This window comes from Macaca fascicularis, chromosome 8 (genome assembly GCF_037993035.2).
Source record: "Macaca fascicularis isolate 582-1 chromosome 8, T2T-MFA8v1.1".
NCBI lineage: Eukaryota > Metazoa > Chordata > Mammalia > Primates > Cercopithecidae > Macaca > Macaca fascicularis.
The window spans coordinates 95453500-95472664 of record NC_088382.1 but is presented as its reverse complement, the minus strand read 5'-3'; the positions used below and the strand labels follow the sequence as shown (position 1 = coordinate 95472664).

The 19165-nt window shown below is 47.7% G+C and overlaps 1 pseudogene; it reads right to left on the bottom strand.

Annotated features, from left to right (window-relative positions):
- Window positions 1-5621: 5621 nt before the first annotated feature.
- LOC135964509 (exonuclease GOR-like) lies at window positions 5622-8865 on the bottom strand (annotated as a pseudogene).
- Window positions 8866-19165: the final 10300 nt, after the last annotated feature.

The window sequence follows — 19165 nt, the reverse complement described above, 5'->3', positions numbered from 1 at the left end:
AATGAGCCTAGACGATGTTATACTGAGTGAAATAAAGCCGAGGCCGGGCACGGTGGCTCATGCCTCTAATCCCGGTTCTTTGGCATGCCAAGACAGGTGGAGCACTTGAGCCCAGGAGTTGGCGATCAACCTGGGCAACATGGAGGAAGCCCATCTCTAGAAAAAATACAACAATTAGCCAGGTGTGGTGTGGACGCCTGTGGTATTAGCTACTCAGGAGGCTGAAGTGGGAGGATCTCTTGACCGCGGGAGGTGGAGGCCATGGTGAGCCGTGTTTGTGTCACTGTACTCCAGCCAGGGTGACAGAGTGAGACCTTGTCTGGAAAGATGAATAAATACGTGACAAAGTTGTAAAGAGCAAGCACAGAAAGACAAATGCTGCATGATCTCACTTCTACGTGGAATCTAACAAAATTGAACTCATGGTTGTAGAGAGCAGAATGGTGGTTACCCGAGGCAGGGGCCCAGGAGGGATGGGGGAGATGTTAGTCACACAATATAAAGTTTCAGATAGGAATAGTTCTAGAGATCTACTGAACAGCATGATAACTATAGTTAATAACTAAGCATTGTATACTTGAAAACAGCTGTAAGTGTAGATTGTAAACATGTTCTCATCACAATGAAATATGTATGTGAGGAAATGAGTATGCTAATTAGCTCCATTTTGTCATTGCACAACGTATACATATATGAAACCTCATGTTGAACGACATGAACGTATAATTTTTATTTTCAACTTAAAATTAAAATTTAAAATTTAAATAAATTATGAAAATTAAAAGAAATATCGCACAATAAAAAAAAAAAGACTTTATTTATGGAATCTCCACAGAAGGAGTCTATGTTGTAAAGGAAAATTCCAGCAACGGTAAAATCAATCAGAAATGCCCTACTTCAGTGCTTTCCTCAGTTTGTGTGACAGAGTGGAAATCCAGTTCTTCACTAAGTCATTGTTCTGGAACAGGGTGTGTTTGTATATAGGTGTGTGGGGGCTCACATATACAAATTAAATTAATGGTACTGTAAGCATTCAAACTATCAGTTTACTTTAGTGAGGTACACAGACACACACACACACACACACACGCACGCACACACACACACACACACACACACACAAACACGTGTAAAATCAGCCACTCCACCAAAACTAGCTACTTAGTGTCTCGTCTCTCATTGAAGATTCAAAATGGGAACATGGATTTAGAGAGGTGTGATGATTCCTTCTCTCCTGGAGCCCAGTTGGAAGTCGCCTGACTGATCAGACATTGTAATTGGTTGGTTGTGTGGAAGAATCCACTTTGACTCTCACCATACATACTCCTGGGAAGTCAGGTAGTGCAGCGGACAGAGCAAGGGCTCTGCAGCCAGGCTGACTGCACCTGTCTTGTAGCTAGGATACCTCGGATAAACTGCTTAACACTTGTGCTTCAGTTTCCTCATCTGTAAAATGGGGATGAGAACGCTATTCCTCTCACAACTATTAAGAGGACTAACTGGGTTAATAGGTGCAAAGTACCAAGTACATAATAAACGAACCACCAGTGCTCCTTACAATCATGAGCATTTGGCGCAGGTGAAGACGCATGGTTTCTTGAGGTATAAAATTAAGCTTTATTTACCTACCCATTGGGTTGTTCCAAGGATTAATGATACAGTCTTCACGAATTCCCATTATAAGCTATTATAAGAAGGAAACAGAGTTAACATGAATGGAGTACCTACTATGTGCGATTGTTTCAAGGCTTGCCATGTGTTGCTTCATTCATTCCTCACCGTGACAATTATGATTACACATTAAAGAAAAAACGAAGACGCACAAAGACGTCTTTTGTCGAATATGACAAAGCCAGTAAGTGGTGTAAGTTGAATTTGAAGCCAGATGTGTAATTCCAGAGCCCAAGTGCTTCACCCACCTCAGCGTGGTGCCTCTACAGAAAAACAGGTAAGCGCACATGGAGGAGCAAATGCCTTTCCGTTGTTTTTAAATTCTTTTATTTTTACATTTGAAATTCCTAGAGACATTGATTCTTTGCCAGCCCCCGGGGGTGGGGGAAAGCTCGGGTGGGGGAGGGGAGGTTCCGAAAGCCCCAGAGAAGAGGAAGACGCCCAGGAGGGAAGACTGGCAGGAGGCTGGGGGGCCAGGGGGCTGGCTTTGTTCTCAGAGATCATGGAAGTCCAGGTGGGCTGAGGGAGGCTAGCGGTGGAAGAAGGACAGAGGTCTGGGAGGGGCAGAGGGATGGGGCCAGGCGCGAGGGACCGCGGCAGGGACTCGGGGGCCTGGGAGTGGGGGCTCGGGGCTGGGGGAGGCGATTGGTGGAAGGATAGAGGTCTGGGAGGGGCAGAGGGATGGGGGCAGTCGCGAGGGGCCGCGGTAGGTACTCCGGGGGACTGGGAGTCGGGGTCGGGGTTAGTCTTGGCTTTTTGCCCTTTGGGCGGGACTTCTCCTTGATTAGATTGGCACTTCAATCCAATCACTCTAAACCCAATTAATATTCCACCACACCGCAGCTTGGGAACGCCTCAGAGGGTCTGCGGATGGAATCAACTGGAACTCCTGGTTGCTACCCTTGGAGCTAGGTTGCTTTTCCTGAGTTAATTAACCGTCCCTGCCAAGCAGTCCTATCATGGCTACTGGTTCTGAGCTACATAGGAGTAAACTGAGCTTCAGGGAGGTTCATCAACTTGCTCTGGCCCACACAGCACACCAGGGAGTCAGGATTGGGCCGGCAGTCTGCTGCACGCTGGAGGGCAGGACCTCTCTGGGGTGGCCTTTCCCTGCTCTGTGCACTCCTGCACTGTGGGCAATTTGAGGACAGGAAGTGGACGGCATCCACTTCTCTCCAAGGACCTGGCCAACGTTTAACACAGGGGGTCTTCAAAAGGTTCACAGAAAATGGACGTTGTGAAAAATCTCTGCATGGATTTCAGTTGTTTTACACTAAAACAAACTTATACTAACTTGTTATAACCTTTCTGAACCAGATCCACTCTGAGGCACTAAGAAGGATGAGACACCCACTGAAAAGGCCTCCTATCAGAGCAACACGAATTCCGCTAAAATGGCAGCAAAAACAAACATCAAATTTACGGTGAAGCTTGGGTGGAGGAATGAAGAATTCATTGATGTTTTATGTAAAGCTTATAAGGAGAGTCCCCCGAAGAAATCAGCTGTTGACGAAGGTACAGCTTGTTTTAAGAAGAGATGAGAAGATGTTGAAGATGAATCCTGCAGTGGCTATGAACACCATTGTGCCCAGATCAGCTTGCACCTGGGAGGCAGAGGATGTAGTGAGCCAACATCATGCCACTGCACTCCTGTCCGGGCGACGGGAGGGAAACTCTGTCAAAAAAAAAAAAAAAAAAAAAAAAGACATACACATCCAATAGAATGCTATTTAAAAAAAAAGAAGGGAAACATGTCATTTGTAACATGAATGAGCCTAGACGATGTTATACTGAGTGAAATAAAGCCGAGGCCGGGCACGGTGGCTCATGCCTCTAATCCCGGTTCTTTGGCATGCCAAGACAGGTGGAGCACTTGAGCCCAGGAGTTGGCGATCAACCTGGGCAACATGGAGGAAGCCCATCTCTAGAAAAAATACAACAATTAGCCAGGTGTGGTGTGGACGCCTGTGGTATTAGCTACTCAGGAGGCTGAAGTGGGAGGATCTCTTGACCGCGGGAGGTGGAGGCCATGGTGAGCCGTGTTTGTGTCACTGTACTCCAGCCAGGGTGACAGAGTGAGACCTTGTCTGGAAAGATGAATAAATACGTGACAAAGTTGTAAAGAGCAAGCACAGAAAGACAAATGCTGCATGATCTCACTTCTACGTGGAATCTAACAAAATTGAACTCATGGTTGTAGAGAGCAGAATGGTGGTTACCCGAGGCAGGGGCCCAGGAGGGATGGGGGAGATGTTAGTCTAACAATATAAAGTTTCAGATAGGAATAGTTCTAGAGATCTACTGAACAGCATGATAACTATAGTTAATAACTAAGCATTGTATACTTGAAAACAGCTGTAAGTGTAGATTGTAAACATGTTCTCATCACAATGAAATATGTATGTGAGGAAATGAGTATGCTAATAACTCCATTTTGTCATTCCACAACGTATACATATATGAAACCTCATGTTGAACGACATGAACGTATAATTTTTATTTTCAACTTAAAATTAAAATTTAAAATTTAAATAAATTATGAAAATTAAAAGAAATATCGCACAATAAAAAAAAAAGACTTTATTTATGGAATCTCCACAGAAGGAGTCTATGTTGTAAAGGAAAATTCCAGCAATGGTAAAATCAATCAGAAATGCCCTACTTCAGTGCTTTCCTGAATTTGTGTGACAGAGTGGAAATCCCGTTCTTCACTAAGTCATTGTTCTGGATCAGGGTGTGTTTGTATATAGGTGTGTGGGGCTCACATATACAAATTAAATTAATGGTACTGTAAGCATTCAAACTATCAGTTTACTTTAGTTAGGTGCACATACACACACACACACACACACGCACGCACACACACACACAAACACGTGTAAAATCAGCCACTCCACCAAAACTAGCTACTTAGCGTCTCGTCTCTCATTGAAGATTCAAAATGGGAACATGGATTTAGAGAGGTGTGATGATTCCTTCTCTCCTGGAGCCCAGTTGCAAGTCGCCTGACTGATTCAGACATTGTAATTGGTTGGTTGTGTGGAAGAATCCACTTTGACTCTCACCATACATACTCCTGGGAAGTCAGGTAGTGCAGCGGACAGAGCAAGGGCTCTGCAGCCAGGCTGACTGCACCTGACTTGTAGCTAGGATACCTCAGATAAACTGCTTAACACTTGTGCTTCAGTTTCCTCATCTGTAAAATGGGGATAAGAACGCTATCCCTCTCACAACTATTAAGAGGATTAACTGGGTTAATAGGTGCAAAGTACCAAGTACATAATAAACGAACCACCAGTGCTCCTTACAATCATGAGCATTTGGCGCAGGTGAAGACGCATGGTTTCTTGAGGTATAAAATTAAGCTTTATTTACCTACCCATTGGGTTGTTCCAAGGGTTAATGATACAGTGTTCACGATTTCCCAATGTAAGCCATTTTAAGAAGGAAACACAGTTAACATGAATCGAATACCTACTATGTGCGATTGTTTCAAGGCCTGCCATGTGTTGCTTCATTCATGCCTTATCGTGACCTTATGATCACGCTTTAAAGATAAATACGTAGAAGCACAAAAACGTCCTTTGTCCAATATGACAAAGCCAGTAAGTGGTGGAAGTTGAATTTGAAGCCAGATGTGTAATTCCAGAGCCCAAGTGCTTCACCCACCTCAGCGTGGTGCCTCTACAGAAAAACAGGTGAGCGCACATGGAGGAGCAAATGCCTTTCCGTCGTTTTTAAATTCTTTTATTTTTACGTTTGAAATTCCTAGAGACATTGATTCTGTGCCAGCCCCCGGGGGTGGGGGAAAACTCGGGTGGGGGAGGGGAGGTTCCGAAAGCCCCAGAGAAGAGGAAGACGCCCAGCAGGGAAGACTGGCAGGAGGCTGGAGGGCCAGGGGGCTGGCTTTGTTCTCAGAGACCAAGGAAGTCCAGGTGGGCTGAGGGAGGCTAGCGGTGGAAGAAGGACAGAGGTCTGGGATGGGCTGAGGGATGGAGACAGTCGCGAGGGACCGCGGCAGGGACTCGGGGGCCTGGGAGTGGGGGCTCGGGGCTGGTGGAGGCGATTGGTGGAAGGATAGAGGTCTGGGAGGGGCAGAGGGATGGGGACAGTCGCGAGGGGCCGCGGCAGGGACTCCGGGGGACTGGAAGTCGGGGTCGGGGTTAGTCTTGGCTTTTTTCCCTCTCCTGCAAAACCGGCTGCTTCGGTTTCTGTCGCTTTGCGGCCAGGTGGACTGGGTTAGCTCTCGGGAGCGATCGCAGTTGTGGAAGAGGCCTGGGTCTGAGGACAGGCCAGGGCGGCGGGAGAGGCGGACGGGCGCTCGCGGACTTTCCACATCACCAGCTGCAGGCAGGCGTTTGCGTCCTGGCAGGAGTCGTGCCCGTCCTGGCTGTCCTGGATGATCTGTCCGAGGTAGTCGGCCGTGAGATTCCTTAGGGAGCGCTTGTAGGGGAAACCCCGGTAGTGCGGGAAGAGCACCGCCGTGTCCACCACGGTGCTGTGGATCAGCTTCAGGGCCAGCAGGTCGCTCTCCAGGCTGTGCCCGATGAGGATGGTTTGGGCGCTGAAAAAGCTCAGCAGGATGGCTTGGACTTTCGGCAACGTGATGCTGGTCTGGGCGACGTCGGCCTCGGTCACGCCGGAAAACCTGGTGTTGTAGTCCACGATCTCGTTGTCGGGCTTGACGAAGGTGTCGTACACCACCCGCATGTCGGCGTCCACCACGGTGACACGGGTCAGCTCTAGGCCGTGCGTGGTGTAGCACATCTCACAGTCCAAGGCGTAGATTCCGGGATAAGCGTCTCTGGAAAACTCTTTCTTGAAGGTCTTCACGAAGCCATCCAGGCTCTCCTTGCGGCCGTCCCGCACGTGCTGCTTTGCCACCTGGCAGCCCACGGAGCCAGGAGCGGCTGCACAGCAGGTGTACTGGGTAAGCCGGCCTCCGGCCACTTGGCTGGAGCGGACCCTCCCCCAGTGGTAGTAACACACCTGGTCGCGTACACAGCGGCCCGAAGGGGACACCAGGTACTCGGTGCCACAGCGGCAGCAGACCCTGCGGGAGGAGTCGCCTGGCCCCTTCCCCTGGGCAGTGAAGAGGACGGCGCCTCCGGGCCGCTCGGGGTGCGGGAAGGGGTAGCCGTTCTCCTTGAGCTGCTCCCGAGTGAGCAGGAAGTCCTGGAGGCGGCTGTACAGAGCGGTCCTGCTGAGGCCGGGCATGGAGCTGGGGGTCAGGCCCTTCAGTCTCTTGAGGGCGTTCAGCACCACATTCAGGTAGACGTTCTTGTTGGGGCTGCGGTCGTGGGCCACCTTCTCCTCGTTCAGCGCCTTCTCCTTCGCCTCCTGCTCGGAGGCGCAGAACTGGAGACACTCTTTGGTGAGCAGTTGGAGATAGCCTCGGCGGATGACGGTGGGGACTCGGCACCCAGACTTTCGGAGGAGGATGGGTTTCTTCAGACTCCGTAAGGATGGACGATGGGCGATTCGCTTAGAGCTGTCGGTGGTGGAGGTCCTGTATGCCATCCCTGACCTGTTGTGCGTCTTCCATGGCTGTGTGCCGACCTTGGAGCCATCGGAGCGTTGGTGGCTGCTGGACGCCAGGGTTCTCTTGGCATCTGTGGGACCTGTGTCCAAGCAAGGGCTGGGAAAGTGGGCGATCCTCTTCCTCTCCCTGGGGGCTGAGATGCGGACTGCGGGGGGCCTCTCTGTCAGCCTTGGGGCGGCTGGCGGCTGGCAGGCCGATGCCCTCTGCGCAGGGAAGTACCACGCCTCCGTCACCATCTTGGGCCACTCTGGGGCCACGGCCGGACCGCTATTCTGAGGCTCCGCCTGGATCCCCACAAGCGCTGAGGCCTGGTTGTACATCTGGGGCACCCAGAGCCCGAAGTTCCGGGCAGGTTGATGAGAGGGCAGTGGGAGCTCTAGAGCCTCGAGGGCCAGCTCCTCGGCCACCTTCTTAGCTTCTGGATATCCGGGTGGGAACCAGCAAGGAGCTGTGGCTCTCAACATCTTGCTGCCTTCTGGAGCACTGGCCTGGCTCTGCTGCTCTGCGGACTCGCGGGCTTCAGTGAGTGCCGCGGCCGCCGCGCCTCGCCTTTATATAGGCACAGGGCAGAGTGGGCGGGACTTCCCCTTGATTAGATTGGCACTTCAATCCAATCACACTAAACCCAATTAATTTTCCGCCACACCGCAGCTTGGGAACGCCTCAGAGGGTCTGCGGATGGAATCAACTGGAACTCCTGGTTGCTACCCTTGGAGCTAGGTTGCTTTTCCTGAGTTAATTAACCGTCCCTGCCAAGCAGTCCTATCATGGCTACTGGTTCTGAGCTACATAGGAGTAAACTGAGCTTCAGGGAGGTTCGTCAACTTGCTCTGGCCCACACAGCACACCAGGGAGTCAGGATTGGGCCGGCAGTCTGCTGCACGTTGGAGGGCAGGACCTCGCTGGGGTGGCCTTTCCCTGCTCTGTGCACTCCTGCACTGTGGGCAATTTGAGGACAGGAAGTGGACGGCATCCACTTCTCTCCAAGGACATGGCCAACGTTCAACACAGGGGGTCTTCAAAAGGTTCACAGAAAATGGACGTTGTGAAAAATCTCTGCATGGATTTCAGTTGTTTTACACTAAAACTTATACTAACTTGTTATAACCTTTCTGAACCAGATCCACTCTGAGGCACTAAGAAGCATGAGACACCCACTGAAAAGGACTCCTATCAGAGCAACACGAATTCCGCTAAAATGGCAGCAAAAACAAACATCAAATTTACGGTGAAGCTTGGGTGGAGGAATGAAGAATTCATTGATGTTTTATGTAAAGCTTATAAGGAGAGTCCCCCGAAGAAATCAGCTGTTGACGAAGGTACAGCTTGTTTTAAGAAGAGATGAGAAGATGTTGAAGATGAATCCTGCAGTGGCTATGAACACCATTGTGCCCAGATCAGCTTGCACCCGGGAGGCAGAGGATGTAGTGAGCCAACATCATGCCACTGCACTCCTGTCCGGGCGACGGGAGGGAAACTCTGTCAAAAAAAAAAAAAAAAAAAAAAAAAAAAAACATACACATCCAATAGAATGCTATTTAAAAAAAAGGAAGGTGAACATGTCATTTGTAACATGAATGAGCCTAGACGATGTTATACTGAGTGAAATAAAGCCGAGGCCGGGCACGGTGGCTCATGCCTCTAATCCCGGTTCTTTGGCATGCCAAGACATGTGGAGCACTTGAGCCCAGGAGTTGGCGATCGACCTGGGCAACATGGAGGAAGCCCATCTCTAGAAAAAATACAACAATTAGCCAGGTGTGGTGTGGACGCCTGTGGTATTAGCTACTCAGGAGGCTGAAGTGGGAGGATCTCTTGACCACGGGAGGTGGAGGCCATGGTGAGCCGTGTTTGTGTCACTGTACTCCAGCCTGGGTGACAGAGTGAGACCCCCTCTGGAAAGGTGAATAAATACGTGACAAAGTTGTAAAGAGCAAAGACAGAAAGACAAATGCTGCATGATCTCACTTCTACGTGGAATCTAACAAAGTTGAACTCATGCTTGTAGAGAGCAGAAAGGTGGTTACCAGAGGCAGGGGCCGTGGAGGGACTCGGGAGATGTTAGTCAAACAATACAAAATTTCAGATAGGAATAGTTCTAGAGATCTACTGAACAGCATGACAACTATAGTTAATAACTAAGCATTGTATACTTGAAAACAGCTGTAAGTGTAGATTGTAAACATGTTCTCATCACAATGAAATATGTATGTGAGGAAATGAGTATACTAATTAGCTCCATTTTGTCATTCCACAATGTATACATATATGAAACCTCACGTTGAATGCCATGAACATATATAATTTTTATTTTCAACTTAAAATTAAGTTTAAATAAATTATGAAAATTAAAAGAAATAACATACAATAAAAAAAATATTTTATTTTTGAAATCTCCAAAGAAGGAGTCTATGTTATAAAGGAAAAGAAAATTTCAGCAACGGTAAAATCAATCAGAAATGCCCTACTTCAGTGTTTTCCTCAGTTTGTGTGACAGAGTGGAAATCCAGTTCTTCACTAAGTCATTGTTCTGGATCAGGGTGTGTTTGTATATAGGTGTGTGGGGGCTCACATATACAAATTAAATTAATGGTACTGTAAGCATTCAAACTATCAGTTTACTTTAGTGAGGTACACAGACACACACACACACACACACACGCATGCACACACACACACACACACACAAACACGTGTAAAATCAGCCACTCCACCAAAACTAGCTACTTAGTGTCTCGTCTCTCATTGAAGATTCAAAATGGGAACATGGATTTAGAGAGGTGTGATGATTCCTTCTCTCCTGGAGCCCAGTTGGAAGTCGCCTGACTGATCAGACATTGTAATTGGTTGGTTGTGTGGAAGAATCCACTTTGACTCTCACCATACATACTCCTGGGAAGTCAGGTAGTGCAGCGGACAGAGCAAGGGCTCTGCAGCCAGGCTGACTGCACCTGTCTTGTAGCTAGGATACCTCGGATAAACTGCTTAACACTTGTGCTTCAGTTTCCTCATCTGTAAAATGGGGATAAGAACGCTATTCCTCTCACAACTATTAAGAGGACTAACTGGGTTAATAGGTGCAAAGTACCAAGTACATAATAAACGAACCACCAGTGCTCCTTACAATCATGAGCATTTGGCGCAGGTGAAGACGCATGGTTTCTTGAGGTATAAAATTAAGCTTTATTTACCTACCCATTGGGTTGTTCCAAGGATTAATGATACAGTCTTCACGAATTCCCATTATAAGCTATTATAAGAAGGAAACAGAGTTAACATGAATGGAGTACCTACTATGTGCGATTGTTTCAAGGCCTGCCATGTGTTGCTTCATTCATGCCTTATCGTGACCTTATGATCACGCTTTAAAGATAAATACGTAGAAGCACAAAAACGTCCTTTGTCCAATATGACAAAGCCAGTAAGTGGTGTAAGTTGAATTTGAAGCCAGATGTGTAATTCCAGAGCCCAAGTGCTTCACCCACCTCAGCGTGGTGCCTCTACAGAAAAACAGGTAAGCGCACATGGAGGAGCAAATGCCTTTCCGTTGTTTTTAAATTCTTTTATTTTTACATTTGAAATTCCTAGAGACATTGATTCTTTGCCTGCCCCTGGGGGTGGGGGAAAGCTCGGGTGGGGGAGGGGAGGTTCCGAAAGCCCCAGAGAAGAGGAAGACGCCCAGGAGGGAAGACTGGCAGGAGGCTGGGGGGCCAGGGGGCTGGCTTTGTTCTCAGAGATCATGGAAGTCCAGGTGGGCTGAGGGAGGCTAGCGGTGGAAGAAGGACAGAGGTCTGGGAGGGGCAGAGGGATGGGGCCAGGCGCGAGGGACCGCGGCAGGGACTCGGGGGCCTGGGAGTGGGGGCTCGGGGCTGGGGGAGGCGATTGGTGGAAGGATAGAGGTCTGGGAGGGGCAGAGGGATGGGGGCAGTCGCGAGGGGCCGCGGTAGGTACTCCGGGGGACTGGGAGTCGGGGTCGGGGTTAGTCTTGGCTTTTTGCCCTTTGGGCGGGACTTCTCCTTGATTAGATTGGCACTTCAATCCAATCACTCTAAACCCAATTAATATTCCACCACACCGCAGCTTGGGAACGCCTCAGAGGGTCTGCGGATGGAATCAACTGGAACTCCTGGTTGCTACCCTTGGAGCTAGGTTGCTTTTCCTGAGTTAATTAACCGTCCCTGCCAAGCAGTCCTATCATGGCTACTGGTTCTGAGCTACATAGGAGTAAACTGAGCTTCAGGGAGGTTCATCAACTTGCTCTGGCCCACACAGCACACCAGGGAGTCAGGATTGGGCCGGCAGTCTGCTGCACGCTGGAGGGCAGGACCTCTCTGGGGTGGCCTTTCCCTGCTCTGTGCACTCCTGCACTGTGGGCAATTTGAGGACAGGAAGTGGACGGCATCCACTTCTCTCCAAGGACCTGGCCAACGTTTAACACAGGGGGTCTTCAAAAGGTTCACAGAAAATGGACGTTGTGAAAAATCTCTGCATGGATTTCAGTTGTTTTACACTAAAACAAACTTATACTAACTTGTTATAACCTTTCTGAACCAGATCCACTCTGAGGCACTAAGAAGGATGAGACACCCACTGAAAAGGCCTCCTATCAGAGCAACACGAATTCCGCTAAAATGGCAGCAAAAACAAACATCAAATTTACGGTGAAGCTTGGGTGGAGGAATGAAGAATTCATTGATGTTTTATGTAAAGCTTATAAGGAGAGTCCCCCGAAGAAATCAGCTGTTGACGAAGGTACAGCTTGTTTTAAGAAGAGATGAGAAGATGTTGAAGATGAATCCTGCAGTGGCTATGAACACCATTGTGCCCAGATCAGCTTGCACCTGGGAGGCAGAGGATGTAGTGAGCCAACATCATGCCACTGCACTCCTGTCCGGGCGACGGGAGGGAAACTCTGTCAAAAAAAAAAAAAAAAAAAAAAAGACATACACATCCAATAGAATGCTATTTAAAAAAAAAGAAGGGAAACATGTCATTTGTAACATGAATGAGCCTAGACGATGTTATACTGAGTGAAATAAAGCCGAGGCCGGGCACGGTGGCTCATGCCTCTAATCCCGGTTCTTTGGCATGCCAAGACAGGTGGAGCACTTGAGCCCAGGTGTTGGCGATCAACCTGGGCAACATGGAGGAAGCCCATCTCTAGAAAAAATACAACAATTAGCCAGGTGTGGTGTGGACGCCTGTGGTATTAGCTACTCAGGAGGCTGAAGTGGGAGGATCTCTTGACCGCGGGAGGTGGAGGCCATGGTGAGCCGTGTTTGTGTCACTGTACTCCAGCCAGGGTGACAGAGTGAGACCTTGTCTGGAAAGATGAATAAATACGTGACAAAGTTGTAAAGAGCAAGCACAGAAAGACAAATGCTGCATGATCTCACTTCTACGTGGAATCTAACAAAATTGAACTCATGGTTGTAGAGAGCAGAATGGTGGTTACCCGAGGCAGGGGCCCAGGAGGGATGGGGGAGATGTTAGTCAAACAATATAAAGTTTCAGATAGGAATAGTTCTAGAGATCTACTGAACAGCATGATAACTATAGTTAATAACTAAGCATTGTATACTTGAAAACAGCTGTAAGTGTAGATTGTAAACATGTTCTCATCACAATGAAATATGTATGTGAGGAAATGAGTATGCTAATTAGCTCCATTTTGTCATTCCACAACGTATACATATATGAAACCTCATGTTGAACGACATGAACGTATAATTTTTATTTTCAACTTAAAATTAAAATTTAAAATTTAAATAAATTATGAAAATTAAAAGAAATATCGCACAATAAAAAAAAAAGACTTTATTTATGGAATCTCCACAGAAGGAGTCTATGTTGTAAAGGAAAATTCCAGCAATGGTAAAATCAATCAGAAATGCCCTACTTCAGTGCTTTCCTGAATTTGTGTGACAGAGTGGAAATCCCGTTCTTCACTAAGTCATTGTTCTGGATCAGGGTGTGTTTGTATATAGGTGTGTGGGGCTCACATATACAAATTAAATTAATGGTACTGTAAGCATTCAAACTATCAGTTTACTTTAGTTAGGTGCACATACACACACACACACACACACGCACGCACACACACACACAAACACGTGTAAAATCAGCCACTCCACCAAAACTAGCTACTTAGCGTCTCGTCTCTCATTGAAGATTCAAAATGGGAACATGGATTTAGAGAGGTGTGATGATTCCTTCTCTCCTGGAGCCCAGTTGCAAGTCGCCTGACTGATTCAGACATTGTAATTGGTTGGTTGTGTGGAAGAATCCACTTTGACTCTCACCATACATACTCCTGGGAAGTCAGGTAGTGCAGCGGACAGAGCAAGGGCTCTGCAGCCAGGCTGACTGCACCTGACTTGTAGCTAGGATACCTCAGATAAACTGCTTAACACTTGTGCTTCAGTTTCCTCATCTGTAAAATGGGGATAAGAACGCTATCCCTCTCACAACTATTAAGAGGATTAACTGGGTTAATAGGTGCAAAGTACCAAGTACATAATAAACGAACCACCAGTGCTCCTTACAATCATGAGCATTTGGCGCAGGTGAAGACGCATGGTTTCTTGAGGTATAAAATTAAGCTTTATTTACCTACCCATTGGGTTGTTCCAAGGGTTAATGATACAGTGTTCACGATTTCCCAATGTAAGCCATTTTAAGAAGGAAACACAGTTAACATGAATCGAATACCTACTATGTGCGATTGTTTCAAGGCCTGCCATGTGTTGCTTCATTCATGCCTTATCGTGACCTTATGATCACGCTTTAAAGATAAATACGTAGAAGCACAAAAACGTCCTTTGTCCAATATGACAAAGCCAGTAAGTGGTGTAAGTTGAATTTGAAGCCAGATGTGTAATTCCAGAGCCCAAGTGCTTCACCCACCTCAGCGTGGTGCCTCTACAGAAAAACAGGTGAGGGCACATGGAGGAGCAAATGCCTTTTCGTTGTTTTTAAATTCTTTTATTTTTTGAAATTCCTAGAGACATTGATTCTTTGCCAGCCCCCGGGGGTGGGGGAAAGCTCGGGTGGGGGAGGGGAGGTTCCGAAAGCCCCAGAGAAGAGGAAGACGCCCAGGAGGGAAGACTGGCAGGAGGCTGGGGGGCCAGGGGGCTGGCTTTGTTCTCAGAGATCATGGAAGTCCAGGTGGGCTGAGGGAGTCTAGCGGTGGAAGAAGGACAGAGGTCTGGGAGGGGCAGAGGGATGGGGCCAAGCGTGAGGGACCGCGGCAGGGACTCGGGGGCCTGGGAGTGGGGGCTCGGGGCTGGGGGAGGCGATTGGTGGAAGGATAGAGGTCTGGGAGGGGCAGAGGGATGGGGGCAGTCGCGAGGGGCCGCGGTAGGTACTCCGGGGGACTGGGAGTCGGGGTCGGGGTTAGTCTTGGCTTTTTGCCCTTTGGGCGGGACTTCTCCTTGATTAGATTGGCACTTCAATCCAATCACTCTAAACCCAATTAATATTCCACCACACCGCAGCTTGGGAACGCCTCAGAGGGTCTGCGGATGGAATCAACTGGAACTCCTGGTTGCTACCCTTGGAGCTAGGTTGCTTTTCCTGAGTTAATTAACCGTCCCTGCCAAGCAGTCCTATCATGGCTACTGGTTCTGAGCTACATAGGAGTAAACTGAGCTTCAGGGAGGTTCATCAACTTGCTCTGGCCCACACAGCACACCAGGGAGTCAGGATTGGGCCGGCAGTCTGCTGCACGCTGGAGGGCAGGACCTCTCTGGGGTGGCCTTTCCCTGCTCTGTGCACTCCTGCACTGTGGGCAATTTGAGGACAGGAAGTGGACGGCATCCACTTCTCTCCAAGGACCTGGCCAACGTTTAACACAGGGGGTCTTCAAAAGGTTCACAGAAAATGGACGTTGTGAAAAATCTCTGCATGGATTTCAGTTGTTTTACACTAAAACAAACTTATACTAACTTGTTATAACCTTTCTGAACCAGATCCACTCTGAGGCACTAAGAAGGATGAGACACCCACTGAAAAGGCCTCCTATCAGAGCAACACGAATTCCGCTAAAATGGCAGCAAAAACAAACATCAAATTTACGGTGAAGCTTGGGTGGAGGAATGAAGAATTCATTGATGTTTTATGTAAAGCTTATAAGGAGAGTCCCCCGAAGAAATCAGCTGTTGACGAAGGTACAGCTTGTTTTAAGAAGAGATGAGAAGATGTTGAAGATGAATCCTGCAGTGGCTATGAACACCATTGTGCCCAGATCAGCTTGCACCTGGGAGGCAGAGGATGTAGTGAGCCAACATCATGCCACTGCACTCCTGTCCGGGCGACGGGAGGGAAACTCTGTCAAAAAAAAAAAAAAAAAAAAGACATACACATCCAATAGAATGCTATTTAAAAAAAAAGAAGGGAAACATGTCATTTGTAACATGAATGAGCCTAGACGATGTTATACTGAGTGAAATAAAGCCGAGGCCGGGCACGGTGGCTCATGCCTCTAATCCCGGTTCTTTGGCATGCCAAGACAGGTGGAGCACTTGAGCCCAGGAGTTGGCGATCAACCTGGGCAACATGGAGGAAGCCCATCTCTAGAAAAAATACAACAATTAGCCAGGTGTGGTGTGGACGCCTGTGGTATTAGCTACTCAGGAGGCTGAAGTGGGAGGATCTCTTGACCGCGGGAGGTGGAGGCCATGGTGAGCCGTGTTTGTGTCACTGTACTCCAGCCAGGGTGACAGAGTGAGACCTTGTCTGGAAAGATGAATAAATACGTGACAAAGTTGTAAAGAGCAAGCACAGAAAGACAAATGCTGCATGATCTCACTTCTACGTGGAATCTAACAAAATTGAACTCATGGTTGTAGAGAGCAGAATGGTGGTTACCCGAGGCAGGGGCCCAGGAGGGATGGGGGAGATGTTAGTCAAACAATATAAAGTTTCAGATAGGAATAGTTCTAGAGATCTACTGAACAGCATGATAACTATAGTTAATAACTAAGCATTGTATACTTGAAAACAGCTGTAAGTGTAGATTGTAAACATGTTCTCATCACAATGAAATATGTATGTGAGGAAATGAGTATGCTAATTAGCTCCATTTTGTCATTCCACAACGTATACATATATGAAACCTCATGTTGAACGACATGAACGTATAATTTTTATTTTCAACTTAAAATTAAAATTTAAAATTTAAATAAATTATGAAAATTAAAAGAAATATCGCACAATAAAAAAAAAAGACTTTATTTATGGAATCTCCACAGAAGGAGTCTATGTTGTAAAGGAAAATTCCAGCAATGGTAAAATCAATCAGAAATGCCCTACTTCAGTGCTTTCCTGAATTTGTGTGACAGAGTGGAAATCCCGTTCTTCACTAAGTCATTGTTCTGGATCAGGGTGTGTTTGTATATAGGTGTGTGGGGCTCACATATACAAATTAAATTAATGGTACTGTAAGCATTCAAACTATCAGTTTACTTTAGTTAGGTGCACATACACACACACACACACACACGCACGCACACACACACACAAACACGTGTAAAATCAGCCACTCCACCAAAACTAGCTACTTAGCGTCTCGTCTCTCATTGAAGATTCAAAATGGGAACATGGATTTAGACAGGCGTGATGATTCCTTCTCTCCTGGAGCCCAGTTGGAACTCGCCTGACTGATTCAGACATTGTAATTGGTTGGTTGTGTGGAAGAATCCACTTTGACTCTCACCATACATACTCCTGGGAAGTCAGGTAGTGCAGCGGACAGAGCAAGGGCTCTGCAGCCAGGCTGACTGCACCTGACTTGTAGCTAGGATACCTCAGATAAACTGCTTAACACTTGTGCTTCAGTTTCCTCATCTGTAAAATGGGGATAAAACGCTATCTCTCTCACAACTATTATGAGGACTAACTGGGTTAATAGGTGCAAAGTACCAAGTACATAATAAACGAACCACCAGTGCTCCTTACAATCATGAGCATTTGGCGCAGGTGAAGACGCATGGTTTCTTGAGGTATAAAATTAAGCTTTATTTACCTACCCATTGGGTTGTTCCAAGGGTTAATGATACAGTGTTCACGATTTCCCAATGTAAGCCATTTTAAGAAGGAAACATAGTTAACATGAATCGAATACCTACTATGTGCGATTGTTTCAAGGCCTGCCATGTGTTGCTTCATTCATGCCTTATCGTGACCTTATGATCACGCTTTAAAGATAAATACGTAGAAGCACAAAAACGCCCTTTGTCCAATATGACAAAGCCAGTAAGTGGTGTAAGTTGAATTTGAAGCCAGATGTGTAATTCCAGAGCCCAAGTGCTTCACCCACCTCAGCGTGGTGCCTCTACAGAAAAACAGGTAAGCGCACATGGAGGAGCAAATGCCTTTCCGTTGTTTTTAAATTCTTTTATTTTTACATTTGAAATTCCTAGAGACATTGATTCTTTGCCTGCCCCTGGGGGTGGGGGAAAGCTCGGGTGGGGGAGGGGAGGTTCCGAAAGCCCCAGAGAAGAGGAAGACGCCCAGGAGGGAAGACTGGCAGGAGGCTGGGGGGCCAGGGGGCTGGCTTTGTTCTCAGAGATCATGGAAGTCCAGGTGGGCTGAGGGAGGCTAGCGGTGGAAGAAGGACAGAGGTCTGGGAGGGGCAGAGGGATGGGGCCAGGCGCGAGGGACCGCGGCAGGGACTCGGGGGCCTGGGAGTGGGGGCTCGGGACTGGGGGAGGCGATTGGTGGAAGGATAGAGGTCTGGGAGGGGCAGAGGGATGGGGGCAGTCGCGAGGGGCCGCGGTAGGTACTCCGGGGGACTGGGAGTCGGGGTCGGGGTTAGTCTTGGCTTTTTGCCCTTTGGGCGGGACTTCTCCTTGATTAGATTGGCACTTCAATCCAATCACTCTAAACCCAATTAATATTCCACCACACCGCAGCTTGGGAACGCCTCAGAGGGTCTGCGGATGGAATCAACTGGAACTCCTGGTTGCTACCCTTGGAGCTAGGTTGCTTTTCCTGAGTTAATTAACCGTCCCTGCCAAGCAGTCCTATCATGGCTACTGGTTCTGAGCTACATAGGAGTAAACTGAGCTTCAGGGAGGTTCATCAACTTGCTCTGGCCCACACAGCACACCAGGGAGTCAGGATTGGGCCGGCAGTCTGCTGCACGCTGGAGGGCAGGACCTCTCTGGGGTGGCCTTTCCCTGCTCTGTGCACTCCTGCACTGTGGGCAATTTGAGGACAGGAAGTGGACGGCATCCACTTCTCTCCAAGGACCTGGCCAACGTTTAACACAGGGGGTCTTCAAAAGGTTCACAGAAAATGGACGTTGTGAAAAATCTCTGCATGGATTTCAGTTGTTTTACACTAAAACAAACTTATACTAACTTGTTATAACCTTTCTGAACCAGATCCACTCTGAGGCACTAAGAAGGATGAGACACCCACTGAAAAGGCCTCCTATCAGAGCAACACGAATTCCGCTAAAATGGCAGCAAAAACAAACATCAAATTTACGGTGAAGCTTGGGTGGAGGAATGAAGAATTCATTGATGTTTTATGTAAAGCTTATAAGGAGAGTCCCCCGAAGAAATCAGCTGTTGACGAAGGTACAGCTTGTTTTAAGAAGAGATGAGAAGATGTTGAAGATGAATCCTGCAGTGGCTATGAACACCATTGTGCCCAGATCAGCTTGCACCTGGGAGGCAGAGGATGTAGTGAGCCAACATCATGCCACTGCACTCCTGTCCGGGCGACGGGAGGGAAACTCTGTCAAAAAAAAAAAAAAAAAAAAGACATACACATCCAATAGAATGCTATTTAAAAAAAAAGAAGGGAAACATGTCATTTGTAACATGAATGAGCCTAGACGATGTTATACTGAGTGAAATAAAGCCGAGGCCGGGCACGGTGGCTCATGCCTCTAATCCCGGTTCTTTGGCATGCCAAGACAGGTGGAGCACTTGAGCCCAGGAG